We start from the raw sequence: 13823 nt of genomic DNA on the forward strand, positions 1-13823 counted from the left end.
CCAGGCTGGAGTACAGTGGTGTGATCACAGGTCACTGTAGCCTCAATCTCCTGTGTTCAAGTGATCTTCCTGCCTCACCTTACCAAATAGCTGGGTCTACAGGGGTGCATCACCATGCCTGGATTTTTTTTTTAACTAGAGACAGGGTCTCACTATGCTGCCCAGGCTGGTCTCAAACTCCTGGGCTCAAGTGATCCCCTGCCTCAGCCTCCCAAAGTGTTAGGATGACAGGCATGAGCCATCATGCTCAGCCAAGCTTTCCATATGATACACTGTAGTAGCAAACAACCCTCAAATCTCAGTGGCTTACAATAAAGGTTTATTCTCAGTCATGTTCACATTATCTGCAGATCGGCTGGTGTGTTCACCTCATTCTGGGACTCAGGCTGAAGGAACAACAGCTATCTGGGACATGCTTTACATATCAGAAGGAGAGGAAAAAAAGCAGGGAAAGACAACAGGTATGTTATGGCAACCACAGGGTATGTACCCATCTCATTGGCCAAAGCAATTCATGTGGCAAAGCCTGATGGGAAAGGAGCACGAACGTTCTCCCCCACAGGGAAGCACAGCATGGAATGGGGCCACAGGTTGGGATATATGAGCTTCTTGCAGGGAAGGCAGCAAATAGCTGGGAACAATGATGCAATCTAACAGTGCGTCAGTCAAGGTTCCCCAGAGAAACAGAACCAACAGGGGATGTGTACACACGTACATATATCGGAGAAAACGGCTTATGGGAATTGACTCAAGTGATTACAGAGATTGGGAAATCCCACCATATGTTACACACAAGCTGGAGAACCAGAAACGCCAGTGGTCTAATTCAGTTTGAGTTCCAGGGCCTGAGAACCAGGGGAGCTAATGGTGTAAGTCCCAGAGTCCCAAAGCCAGAGAACCAGGAGCTCTGATGTACAAGAGTAGGAGAATACGGATGTCCCATTTCAAGAAGCCAGGTAAAGAGCTCAACATTTCTCTGCCTTTTTCTTCAATTTGAACCCTCGATGGATTGGATGAGGCCCACCCGCATTGGTGAGGGCAGATCTTCTTTACCAAGTCTACTGATTTAAATGCTAATCTCTTCTGGAAATGCTCTCACAGACACATCCAGAAATAATGTTTACCAGCCACCTGGGCATCCCTTAGCCCAGTCAAGTTGACACATAAAATTAACCAGCACACACAGGGAAATACATGCATACACAGCAAACACACACACACACCCCATGTGTAATACATTACTACACCATATATACGCTACATCATATAGTGGACAGCGAGGGACATCCAAAGTGCAGGGACATTGCCTTTTCTGCCACTTAGAAACTAGCTGTTTCACTCTGAACAAGGCACTTAGCCAGGCAGAGCCTGTTTCCTCACCAGAAAAAATGAGATAATAGTACTTAACTTACAGCATTGCGATAAGGATGAAAATATTTGATTCAAACTAATTGCAAAGCAGAATGTCCAGCATAAACTTATCACTAAAAAAGAATTTCTCCTCCTCCTCCTTTACCTTATTATTCTTGCTATTTAATTTAAGAATAATAGGAAATGCTTTGTGGACAATGGCATTTAACCTGAGGCCCAACATTTGAATAGTATTTGGACAGGCAGCAGAGAAATTTGAGTTACTCTACCATGGGGATAACAGTAGTAATTACCACTTAGAGGTGGTATGGGGATTGAATGAGTTAATACACAGGAGGTGCTGAGAACAGTGCCTGGCATATTGCAAGCATTGTGTGAGTGTTTATTAGATACAAGTACACAGGTGAGGGCTGAGAGTGGGATGGGGGGAGGGAGGGTGTTCCAGATGGAGAAGTTGGGAAACACTAAGGCGAGGAACAGGGAAGATGTGAGGTCTGCACAGAGAGCAGATGGTTGTGGCAGAGTATGCATGAAGTGAGGGGTGAAAGATTCGGCTGAAGAGGCGCGCAGGGCCTGCACTTGCTTCTGTAGGCAGCAGGACCTGGCTTGAGCTGTGCTTCAGGAAGATCACTGCTGTGAGCATGTAGAATGGATGGGAGAGGGCAGAAATGGGAACCAGGAAGGCCAGAGAGAAGGACTTTGTAAAACACGGTGGAGTTTAATGAGCACCTCCCAAGGACTGTGACAGAAAGCATGGCGATAAAGGGCAGCTGCATGAGGGAACTGGAAGTAAAATCCTACAGGCCTGGGACCTGATTGAGGTGGGATGGGGCCAGGGGAGAAGAAAGGATGGGACAGAGACAAGAGCAAGGCTGGGGCTTCAAGTCTTGCTGAAGATAAGAAGTTAGCTTTTAGACACACAGAGGATGAAGCTTCTGAGGACAGTTTGTGATACTACCTTGCTTGAAAGTACATCAGTTAAGGATTCTTTGTTCCTTAGAAAAACAACTTGGGGACAGGGGTTAAGATGCTACCTGTCATTTCCCCTCGATGTGAATATTACTACTCGGATTTCTTTCCAAACTCCAAACAAGATCAGCTGTACTGAAGATGTTTTAATCAGGGGAATGAGAAGGGAGCCGGGTAGCCTCAGACCATGCAGGCGTGGTGTGAAAGGGAAGGCAGGTGCAAGTGGGAGATTGAGAGCCGGAACCTGAGAGAAGACAGTAAGGGCATGGAACACAGGCACAGAATGGGAAGTGGGACTGGGTCATCTTCCTAAAATATCAACCTTTTACGTGTCCAGTGTATTACCAAGTGAAATAAAGAATACTACAAAACAGTGTATAATAGAATACTTTTTATTTTAAAAAATCTGTTCCCTAGTATGCAGACATAAAATAAGAATGAGATCATGTCCTTTGCAAGGACATGGACAGAGCTGGAGGTCATCATCGTTAGCAAAGTAACGCAGAAGCAGAAAACCAAATACCACATGTTCTCACTTGTGTGTGCGAGCTAAATGATGAGAACACATGGACACATAGAGGGAAACACCACACACTGGGGCTTACTGCAGGGTGGAGGGTGGGAGAAGGGAGAGGATCAGAAAAACTACCGATGGGTAGTAGGCTTCCTACCGGGGTGATGAAATAATCTGTACAACAAACCCCTGTGACACGAGTTTACCTATATAACAAACCTGTATATATACCCCTGAACTTAAAAGTTTGAAAAACGTAAGAAATATGTATTCTCGAGCTTAGAAAAACATGCTAGGATATATGCCTAAGGTTAGCAGTGATGAGGTTATGGGTGATTAAAATTTCTTTCCTTTGTTTCCTGAGTGTTTCTTCACTGAGCACTTATTAGTTTCGTTATGTGAATATTAAATACTATGAAAAGGGAGAAAGAGTGGGAGAAAGGAAATATCCCTGCCTTATAGAGCTCTAAGTCTTTACACACAGAGAAAGACACCACACACACAATTTATGCTATTATTGTGTGACATTTAGAACATACAGTCTAATAAAAACAGATGTGCAAACAATCTTTTGGCAAGCAACACATTCAAAGATTGGGGTTGCCTGTAGCTTATTACATCGCTGGTGTGTCAAAAATATTGTTTTAAGTTCAAAATGCTTGCTAACAGAAATCGTTACAATACACAGGCTAGTTTGGAGAGAAATAACCTAAAATTTGGATACATTTAAAAGAAAATGTTTCAGTGTGTTTATATCCTAACTCAGCCTCAAAGAGGCAATCTTTCAACTTAAGAGTCATTTTGGACAACTGTTCTTGAAATTATCTTGTATACAAGACCCAATTAATGGCCACTATTGAAAAATACATGACTTTTTTCTTGTAACCAGACTATGCAGCAAGTGAGAACCCTTTAAGTGATTTAGCAAAAGGTAATCTTCAGGCCATTTTAATACAGGAACTTACCTGTTTTGTTTTTCTTTCTTTATTGGATTCCAGAGAAAGGTAGACTGCAAATATTTCCTTCAAGGAAGGTTTGAGGACACAGTCCTGTCTGCCTCTAGACAAGAATTTGATTTTTGTTGCTGAAAATTCAAGGAGGTTGGGGTCTGAAGGAAAAAGAAGTGGCTTATAAATGTTGTAGGAACTTCTCCTGAATCAGATATATTCCCCAGGGCAGTAGGAATAAAGAGGTCAATGGCAGTCAGGAAAGGAGCTCTTCTCCCTGGCAGTGTTGTGGACAGGTGACAAATGTCCAGAAAAAATGACTAAGGAAGTAGGACCATAGGTATAGGTGTTTCCCAAGGAAGGCCTTGAAGGGATGAAGCAAAAGGAGTCAGTGGTCTTTCAGGGGCAACCAGAATGACCATGCTATAAGTAACTGTTTCCTACTTCTTTCCCCTGCTCCCAAGCCTTGGCCCTGTTTAAGACCCTAGAACCTAGAAATAGCCCCGAGTTAGAAAATAAGTCCTGAGAATGACTGTAGTTACATTTCCAATGTATCCCGGCAGAATGGCGACTTGGAGTTGAACTTAGGTAACATAATACATAGTATGATATTTCTTGCACACCTGAGTTTAAGGACTGTCAAAACCCAGTACAATTCTGACTAAAGGGATGGTGCAGTGATTCCCTCTTTAAAACATGCACACATTTTGTGAAGATATAAAATAGTGTGAATGTGGTGTAACCAATTCATGACTGAGGGACTCATTCTCCCAGAGGCAGGAAGGATTGGTTACTAAAAGTTCACGATTGTGATCCTTTCTGGGAACTGCCCTCTGCCAAAGGAAGCAGCCTTGTCCCTCCCTAGAGGTGACCTGAATCTAATAATTTATTGACACAGGGATACAAAGGCCCAGCCCCTTGCCTCAATTTGTGACAATTCTGAAGGGCCATCTCAATTCCAGAGCTCCCATTAAGATTGGCTGAGGCCTCCATTGCAACTGCATTGCAGTACAGCTTCTCCCTCTGCTTCGTCCTGCGTCCTCTTCCTTACAAATATTCTCAAGTTCATTCCCTAGCATGCAATCCCAGCATGCCAAACTGCCAGCATGCAAATCTCTGCCTCAAAGGCTGTGAGTCTGCTTTCAGGAAACCCATCATAGGACAATAAACTCCCCTAAACCTTACCCATTAAACAAGCACAATAGTTTCAATTTTGCCCAAACATAGATACCTTGTACATTGAGACAGCTAATTTTTTGTAACTGCTTAGAAGAAGTGAATTTTGTTATAACTGTTTCTCCAATGAGAGCATTCATAGAGTATCTTAAGAATCAAGAATTGTTAGGGCAGTACAAATTGTGGGGCATTCCAGAACTTCCTTCTCTGAAGGACACAAGCCAGGATTGCATTGTAGAAGTTCATTTTTAACGTATGGTAGTTGCCATCAATAAAATAACTGTCAAACATCACAGAAATGTAAGATAAAAATGAACAAATAAAACGCTGATTTATAATGTTTTTGTATATCCCAACAGAACAAAAGGGATCATGTTTTCATCAGATGCTCTTTGCAGTCAGTATGGAAATCTGCTCCATGACTCTGGGGTGAAATTAAGCCAGTTTTTTTCACTGCTGAACCCTCTAGGGAAAGAAATAGGAAGGTGGAGAAAGAGAGACAGTACTAAGCAATCACTTCGTTGTGATTCTGGATAGCTAAATGCTAATTCTGTTCCTTATCTTCCCAAATGCCTTCTAAATGGTAGAATTATGGCCACGGGACTAAGGGTATTGAATGGGGAGGGAGGTGTCTATTTTCCCTCCAGAACTTTAGTTGTTATATCATCCCCTTCATCACTGCTACCAATATTCACCAACAGATCTAAGAATATAAACTAAGAGAAAAAATTGAAAAAATTGAAAATTTTCTTTAAATTAAAAAGTTTAAATAGTGCACATATTTCACCCTCATTCTTCAAGATTGATAAAGATATTATAATCAATTAAGTTGTAAAGCTACATATTGAACCTCTAGAATATTAAATGAAAAGATCAGTTCTAGAATTATTAAAGACAGGTCTTGGGAGAGACAGAAAGAGTTTGAAACTTTTTTTTTTTTAACTGAAAAACCATTATAAAAATATTTTCCCGCCTGCAAAATTTAAGTTCTTGGTGCTGTGTGTTTTGTCTGTTAGCTTGGACTAAGGCAAGTGAATATAGTTAAGATGGTATCTTGGCCTCTTCAGAACAATATGTTATTTTAAGAAGAGAAGCCCAGATTTTAATTGGGGTGACCAAACCTTCCTTTAGTTTGAACTAGAACAAGATAACTGACTTTAAATGATTTGCTTACGTAAAAATCAACAAATTAACTAAATATTATTTACACTGTTGGTGTCACCAGCTGGATAGAATTTCCTATGTGTGCCCAAAGTATCTCTACAACTGCTAAAGGCTTCAAAAAGAAGGCGTTTGGATTGCCCAAATGCTACTATTCAGCTTCCCAGGGTTATTGGAACAAAGGTATAACACTAATCTGACAACAGTTTTCTTTGTGTGGGAATTTGTTTTTAAGAAAAGATTTAACAAGGAAGAAACAAAGTTTGAGAAAATCTAGAGAATTAATGAACCCAGATTGTGGACTGTAAACATTTGATTTCTTTGATGTAACTTAAAATGCTCGGCAAAGAGGTAAGCAAAAAACTCCAAGCACTTCATGAATATAGAAACGGAAAAAAGAATGCAGATACCCATTCAGTTTGGAGACTATTGTAAATGGAACTGCATCTCCCCCAAATTCATCTGTTGAAGCCCTAATCCCATTGTGGCTATATTTGGAGATAGTGCCTTTAAGAAGGTAATTAAGGTTAAATGGTGTCATTAAGGATTCAGACCTAATCTGATAGGACTGATGTTCTTGTAAGAAGAGGAAAAGACACCAGAAACCTCTTTCCCTCTCTCTCTCCTCCTCCATCTTACCCACCCCCCCACCCCCCCCACCCACCCCCGCCCTCCATCTCCCTCTGTACTGCTCAGAGGAAAGGCCATGTGAGGACATTGAGAAGGCAGACATCTGTAAGCCAGGAAGACAGGTGTCAACAGAAACCAACTCTGCCAGCACCTTAATTTTGAACTTCTAGCCTCCAAATTGTGAAAGAAAATAAATATCTATTGTTTAAGCCCCTCAGTCTATTGGATTTTGTCATGGAATCTTGAGCAGACAAATACAGAAACACTGGTGATAAGTTCCAGGAGTTTGTCAGTGCACTAGAAAGACCTTGATGAGTAGGTATAGGGATACCTTTACCCCTTTCCATACTTTTCATCTGCTGCCACTTTTTAAAGTTTTGGCATTTTTCAAGTTCTTTCATTTTCCTCATTATGTTTTTGCATCTTATTTCTCTCTCTCTCTCTCTCTCTCTCCTTTTTCTTCTTCCTTCTTCCTCCTCCTTTTCCCCTTCCCCTGCCCCTTCTTCTCCTTCTCCTCCATCTTCTTCTTCTTCCTCCTCTTCTTTCCTTCCTTTCCACTTCTTTTACATTTTTGCGTAGCAGGTAGGAATAAGTTGTGGCAAGCAACTCCACGTGCTGCCTTAAGCCAGAATTCACCCAGTTATCAAATAAAAGCAGATACACTGAGTACTTAAACATGTGCAAATTCTGTACCAGGTTCCTGTTAGAAACAAAAGGGTATGGGTCCTCTAGACATGTGTTATGTGCTTCCAATAAAAGACAGAATGACTCTTAATTACATGGTCAATGATTTTATCTCTTGAATGAACAGAATTATGGTAAGTGCATCACAGATCCAAGAAAACAGTATTCTGTCATTCCGTTTTAAGTGATGAGTATGAATTAGCAGATTTTTTAATTTATTAATAAAATATTTGGTGAATAAGACACAGACATTTGACTGAAAGCTCCCAGTTTTTAAAGAATCTCCCTCCCTGTAACTCTCTTTTCTTGCTTAGGAAGCAAGTCAAGAAAGTGTGGCCTACCTGACACTCACTCATTTAGTGAGTTACCAATTCAATTCATCTTGGAATCAGCATCTAAATATTCACTTTTATTTTGGTCACCCTGAGTTCAGACACATATTTCCAAGAGGAAATGCTAACAAAATGCATTTTTAATGGCTTGGAATAATTACTGGTCAAAAGAATGAAGAGCAAGTTAGCCCAGTTTACATTACAGGTTCACCTTTTTCAGATATTTCCTTACTTAGAGTAGCTGAACCTGTAGCCTGAGACCATGTTGTGTGAGCTTCCCGTTCCGGAACAGCCATGTATACAGCTCTTATAAATAATTAAGGAAAGCCCATTTTCCCATCACTAGCTGGTTTGCATCCAACATCCCCAGTCACTCTTCACTTATTCCACGTTCTGTTGCTACTGTTGTTTAGTTTAGCTTTTCCCTGTATTTTTCATGGTCTCCTATTCACAGAAAGACCACCTTCTGCGAAAGCGGTGGGGTATTCCAGGAGAGGAACTGAGAATCAGGAGTCCTGGGTTCTGATGCTGCTTTGACCACTTCACTTTACTTGCTCTTAGCTTTGTCTCCTCAACTGCAAAGCAAAAGCATGGGCTAGTTCCCTTTCCTAGCACTAAAGTTATGTGGGTTTAATATTGTATTTCAGAAAAACATTATCCTATGGCTTATATATAGTTAAATACTTAAGGATGAAGATGGGAAGAAAGTGACTTTTTTAGAGCTACATAATTACTTTGTTGGTAGGTCCCAATACCACTCCCAGGTTCAGTGACTCTCTAGAAGGACTCACAGAGCTCAGCATATAGTCAGAGCATGGCAATGATTTATTGCACTGAAAGGAAACCAAGAGCTGGATGAGGTGGTGCATGCCTGTGGTCCCAGCTACATGGGAGGCTGAGGCAGGAGGATCACTTGAGGCCAGGAGTTTGAGGCTGTAGTACTCTATGACTGTACCTGTGAATAGCCACTGCCCTCTAGCCTGGGCAACCTGACAGGATGAAGAAAGAGAGAGACAGAGAAAAAGAAAGAAAGAAAGAAGGAAAGAAAGAAAGGAAGGAAGGAAGAGAGAAAGAAAGAAAGAAAGAAAAAGAAAGAAAGAAAGAAATAAAAAAAAGAAAGGAAAAGAGAAAGAAAGCGCAATCAGCAAGGGGGAAAAGCACATGAGCAAGGTCCTGGGGAACCAGGAACAAGCTTCTAGAGGTCCTTCCTTACCCAGAGGAGTCACATGGAATACACTTCATCCTCTCAGACTAGCTTAGGAAGACATAGCCTAACATGTGAACACATTTAAAAGAAGCTGTCAAAGAAAAGTTGTGACAACACGTATGAAATGTTGTCAATCAGGGAAGCTTGCACCCAGAGTTTTTACTGCTGGATGGCCACATAAGCAGCCTCTGCCTAGCACAGACTCAAATGCCAGCGCCTCAGGAAGAAAGCAGGTGTTCCATATAAACCACAGTGTTTGTACCAATAGTTTAGATATAGTGAGCCACTCTTATCAGTTAATCCTGGTGGGAACCCTCCTGAAACCTAAATTCCAGACACCAGCCAAAGGCCAACCTTGTAAGGAGGGCTGTCAGAAGATAATAGTCAGACCTGCTGTGTTAACTCTATTCTGCACAGTTATATATTATGTTTGTTTTTAAATTACTCTTGGAAATGGCCACTTGTGTGCTCCTCTGAGTTTTGTAAAAATTTGTATTTTAATAATACAAATCATATTTATAAATAATAAAATATCTTTCTAAATAAATTTAATTTTCTTCCATTAGTAAAGTGGCATTTCCATTTGAGAAAACTTAGAAAATGAAAAGAGTAGAAAGGATAAAAACGTTATAAATAGTAGCAGTTTCTAATAATAATTACCTGTAGACTGTCTTTCAGATATTTTTAGCATGATTATCACAATGCCTATTTAAATGATATTCTGTTGTTTTCATTTTTATCTTACAGAAAATTTTTAATATTTTTGGGAAACATTTTGCAGACATCATTTGTAATGACTATAATTAGTTGTATCATCATTTATTGTATGATGAATTTCCCTTTGTCATTTAAAAATATTATGTCATTCCTTAATGAACATCTTCATGCACAAAACTCTATGTATTTAGAATTATTTCTTAAGATAAATTCCCCAAAATGTATTTACTAAGCCAAAGACTCTGAGCTTTTTAAAGGTTTTTGTCATCCCTTGCTAATGGCTCTCCAGGAGTTAAAAAATTGGGGTATTCACTAAAAAAAGTATTTCTCTAAAGTGAAATGATGTTCTCATTTGTTTTTCTTCCAGTGCATTTCTATAGCATTTTTCCTGTTTGTTTTTTTTTTCTCCCTCCCCTAACATTGGCCTCCCATGTTATCTAATCATCCCACCGCTAGGATATGCTTTGAGCACAGCATTCATAAGTCTCTTAAAAAGTAAGATTGCCACCTAGGAATCCTCATCATGTCTTATCACAGATTAATTCACTTGTTCTTCTTCCCTGAGTAAATGCCGTATGAGTTCTCCAGATTTGAACTAGGAGACAAGGGAGGGTATGGAGCGGGGACCAGAAGGGGCTGGGATGCTGAGATATCCTTGGTAGGGCAGGGCGTGAAGCTAGGCCATGGGTAGATGTGAGGGAGTGAAAAATGGGCTTGGAAATACAGTTGAGAAATTATACTAAAAGATCCAACATAATCTTTATTATAGTCTTTCTCTAGAACAGCTTCTACCCACAGAAACACCAGCGGTCAGGCAGCTCAAAGAAACCAGGGTTAGAACTGGACAGCCTAGACTGGAGGGCTCATGCCACTGTCTGCTAACTGAGAGGCTTGAGCACGTCATTTAGTTTCTGCTCCTCAGGCTCCTCTTTGGTAAAAGGCGGATAATAGGACATATTCAACCTACTTTACAAGGCTGTTGGGAATCAAGTTCAAATATGGTAATTAATAATCAGGAAATCGTTCACTGTTCACACACAGTACCTGGTACATGAGGCATATGAATCGGTGATTACTAAAATTAATAGAAATGGTAGGAGAGAAAAATCCCTTATGAACTCATAGAGTGGTAGAAAAACAGAAGAGTCTTCACCCCATGCTCAGCTCAGTCTAAAACATCAGGCAAGCATAAGGTTCTAAACATGGTGGTTTTTAAACAACAACAATTACTGTGCTGTTTCTGTTGCTAAGAATCAAATCAAAACTTATTTCACTGGCAATAATCTAGTTTCATTGTAGGGAGAATATTTTTAATTATGAGACAGTCCTACTGTGCCCTAATATTTGCTCTGTTGGTTTCATTTTATCAAAAACTCACATATTCAAATGAACTACTAAAACAAAATCTCTTCATGAATTAACAATAATTAAGTTTAGCCAGATAGTGTGATTCCCAGTAGTGTGTGTATGTTTGGGGGTGTGTGTATGTTTGCGTGTGTGTGTATGTGCATGTGTGTGTGTGTAAGGTTTCCTGCAATTATAAAAGTTTTGCATATACAATTGAGAAAATATAAAATAATATAAAGAACCAAAATCTCATTTCTCAAAAGCAACCATCATTAATAATTACCATTATTTTCTCCGATATTTTCTTCTGTTCGGTTTTTTAAATCACCATTTGTTCTCTAGGCAACATGGTGAAATACAAATGTTTAGAACACACAAAGCTTATTAATATTTTGCCTCTGTCACTTGCTAGCTATGCCATCATGGGAAGATTACTTAGTTTCTCTGAGCCTCACTTTCCTCATACATAAAATGTAAGTAATGATATCTACTTTCCAAATCAGGATTCATCAAAAATAACATGCATAAATAATTAAAGTGCACACAGAGCCGTTCTCAGAAACTGTAGTGCACACAGAACTATAGACCATACCCAGAATACAAGCTAGAGTTCAAATTATTTAGAAGCAGCATAGCAAATAATTTTTATATGTAATAGGTTATGATGCTTACGCACACTGAGTGTGCATAGAGGGATATTTTCTGAGCAATGATAATTCTATTGTTAATACTCAATTCAGTAAGGTCTGACAGAACCATCTTCATGCCGACCTGCTGGAGGTCAGAGAGGCTCAGCTATCTTCACATAAGGAAGAGGCTGTGTGACTATGAACGACGTTGTCTCACCGATGCTCAGGGCATGTTAGAAACATAAATTTTATTTATTTATTCTCTGCTTACTTTCAAGAGGATTAGAGAGTATAGAGGTGCCAATACAGTTTAAAATAAGACACACAGAGAGGATCCCATCAAACAGAACCATCCCTCACATTGATTGAGCACCTACTGCATGCTAGAGCACTCTGCAGGGGACTGGCACTAGAATAAAGGAGTCCACTGTCCCCAGGAGCTCCCAGATTGGGAAATAGTTTCTCAAAGTATGATCCAAAGACCCCTATCCCCCACCAATCCCTCATATAGAATTACCCAGAGTGCTTCTGAAAAATGAAGAAAAAAAAAAAAAAGATTGCTGATCCCTGACTGGGAGTCCCTTCCAATGCAGAATGTCTGGGAATCTCTGCCATTCACCACCTCTCCTTTTCATGGTCATGAGTGCTGGGGTTTGAGAATTTTCAGAGGGGAAACAGACTCAGCAACAGTGAATTCTGAAGTGCTGTACTCGTGTAGTAGGCTATCCAGCAGAAGCGGAGGTTAAGAGTGGTGACTTTGGAAAGCAACAGACCTGGATTCAATTGCTGGCTAGCTGAGACTCTAATGGAGCCTTGTAGTCTCTCTGAGCCTCAGTTTTATCATTTGTATGCTGGGTTTAATGTTACCTACCTCCAAGTGGTGTTGCATTAAATGAGACGCTGTTCTATAAGAAAATGCTTCACACATAGCCTCATTCATGGGAGGTACTTGAAATGCAGTGGCTGTTGTTGTCATCGGTCACATCATTATCTAGGTCTTACTTTGGCATCAATCAGATGCCAGGGACATAACACAGGTATTCCCAAGGCCAAGGTCATTCCAGGCTTCAACAAAACCCTCCCGCTGGAGCCTGGCCATTCACCTACACCAGTTAAGGACTGAATTAACTAAGACCCATTTTTCTCAGCATGAAAAAAAGGACATGCCCTTCTTCTTTGCCTTTTTTCCCTTTTCTCTCTTAGAGAGAAAAGATGCACCATCCCAGGAGAACACAGTGGCAGAAACCTGTTACCAGTTTTGTCAGATCCCAAAATGGCAGATGGCCGCAGCCTGCAGCCTCTCACTGCATCCAAGATGTCTTCATCTGTCCTTCTAGGACCCCAGCAAAATGTTTTTGGCAGAAGCAGGAGGAAGGGATAAAAATTAAGTATAAGGTTCTGCATTCATAGGGGCTTTTATGGGTCTGGATGTGTAATGATGGTTTAATGGCAGTCAAGAGGCAGGTAATTAGGAACAAGCGGCTCTGATCACCCTTGTACACAGCCACAGATAGCTCCTCAACACTCCTGAAACCTTGTTTGCTTTCTCCGAGGCAGAAATCCCACAAGGTCTGCACGTTGCCAGCTGTCGAGCTAACGAACTGCCAGTGTGTTCTTGAATGGGAGCACTCAGCCTGGCGAGGCTCCCCTGAGCAGCCCGCAATGTCTTCACCATGTGATTGCTTTTATCTGGCCAGTGCAGGAGCTGCTCCTAATCACACTGCTGCTGGCCTCCAAGGGTCAAACCCGGGACCATCGCTACCTAAACAAACGAGGAGGATGTCACCTTTGGGGGAGACTGATAAGCAGTTGGCAGGCAGGCCACAGGCAAGAGAAGGCGCCAGCAGCCAGCAGTCTGCAAAGGCCGTAAATATGTTACACTCTCAGCAGGGAGATGGGCAATATAGGCACCAAGAGGCCTTTGTTTAATGAGCTGTCAGAAAGCAGGCATGAAATTATGTTTGAAAACATGTGCAAGCTGCAGAGACAGAGCGGGGGCCTATAAATGGCCCTCTTCCTTCGTGCTAGATGTTTGGAGCATCTTATCAGTCTGAGAACTGTCATAGGATGAAAGCTATCATTAGCAAACTAATGGTGTTTGAAAGCTACAAATTTTTCTCTCTCTTCTCCATTTTTGAC

The sequence above is a fragment of the Saimiri boliviensis genome, chromosome 10 (assembly GCF_048565385.1).
Source record: "Saimiri boliviensis isolate mSaiBol1 chromosome 10, mSaiBol1.pri, whole genome shotgun sequence".
In the NCBI taxonomy this organism is placed as follows: Eukaryota; Metazoa; Chordata; class Mammalia; order Primates; family Cebidae; genus Saimiri; species Saimiri boliviensis.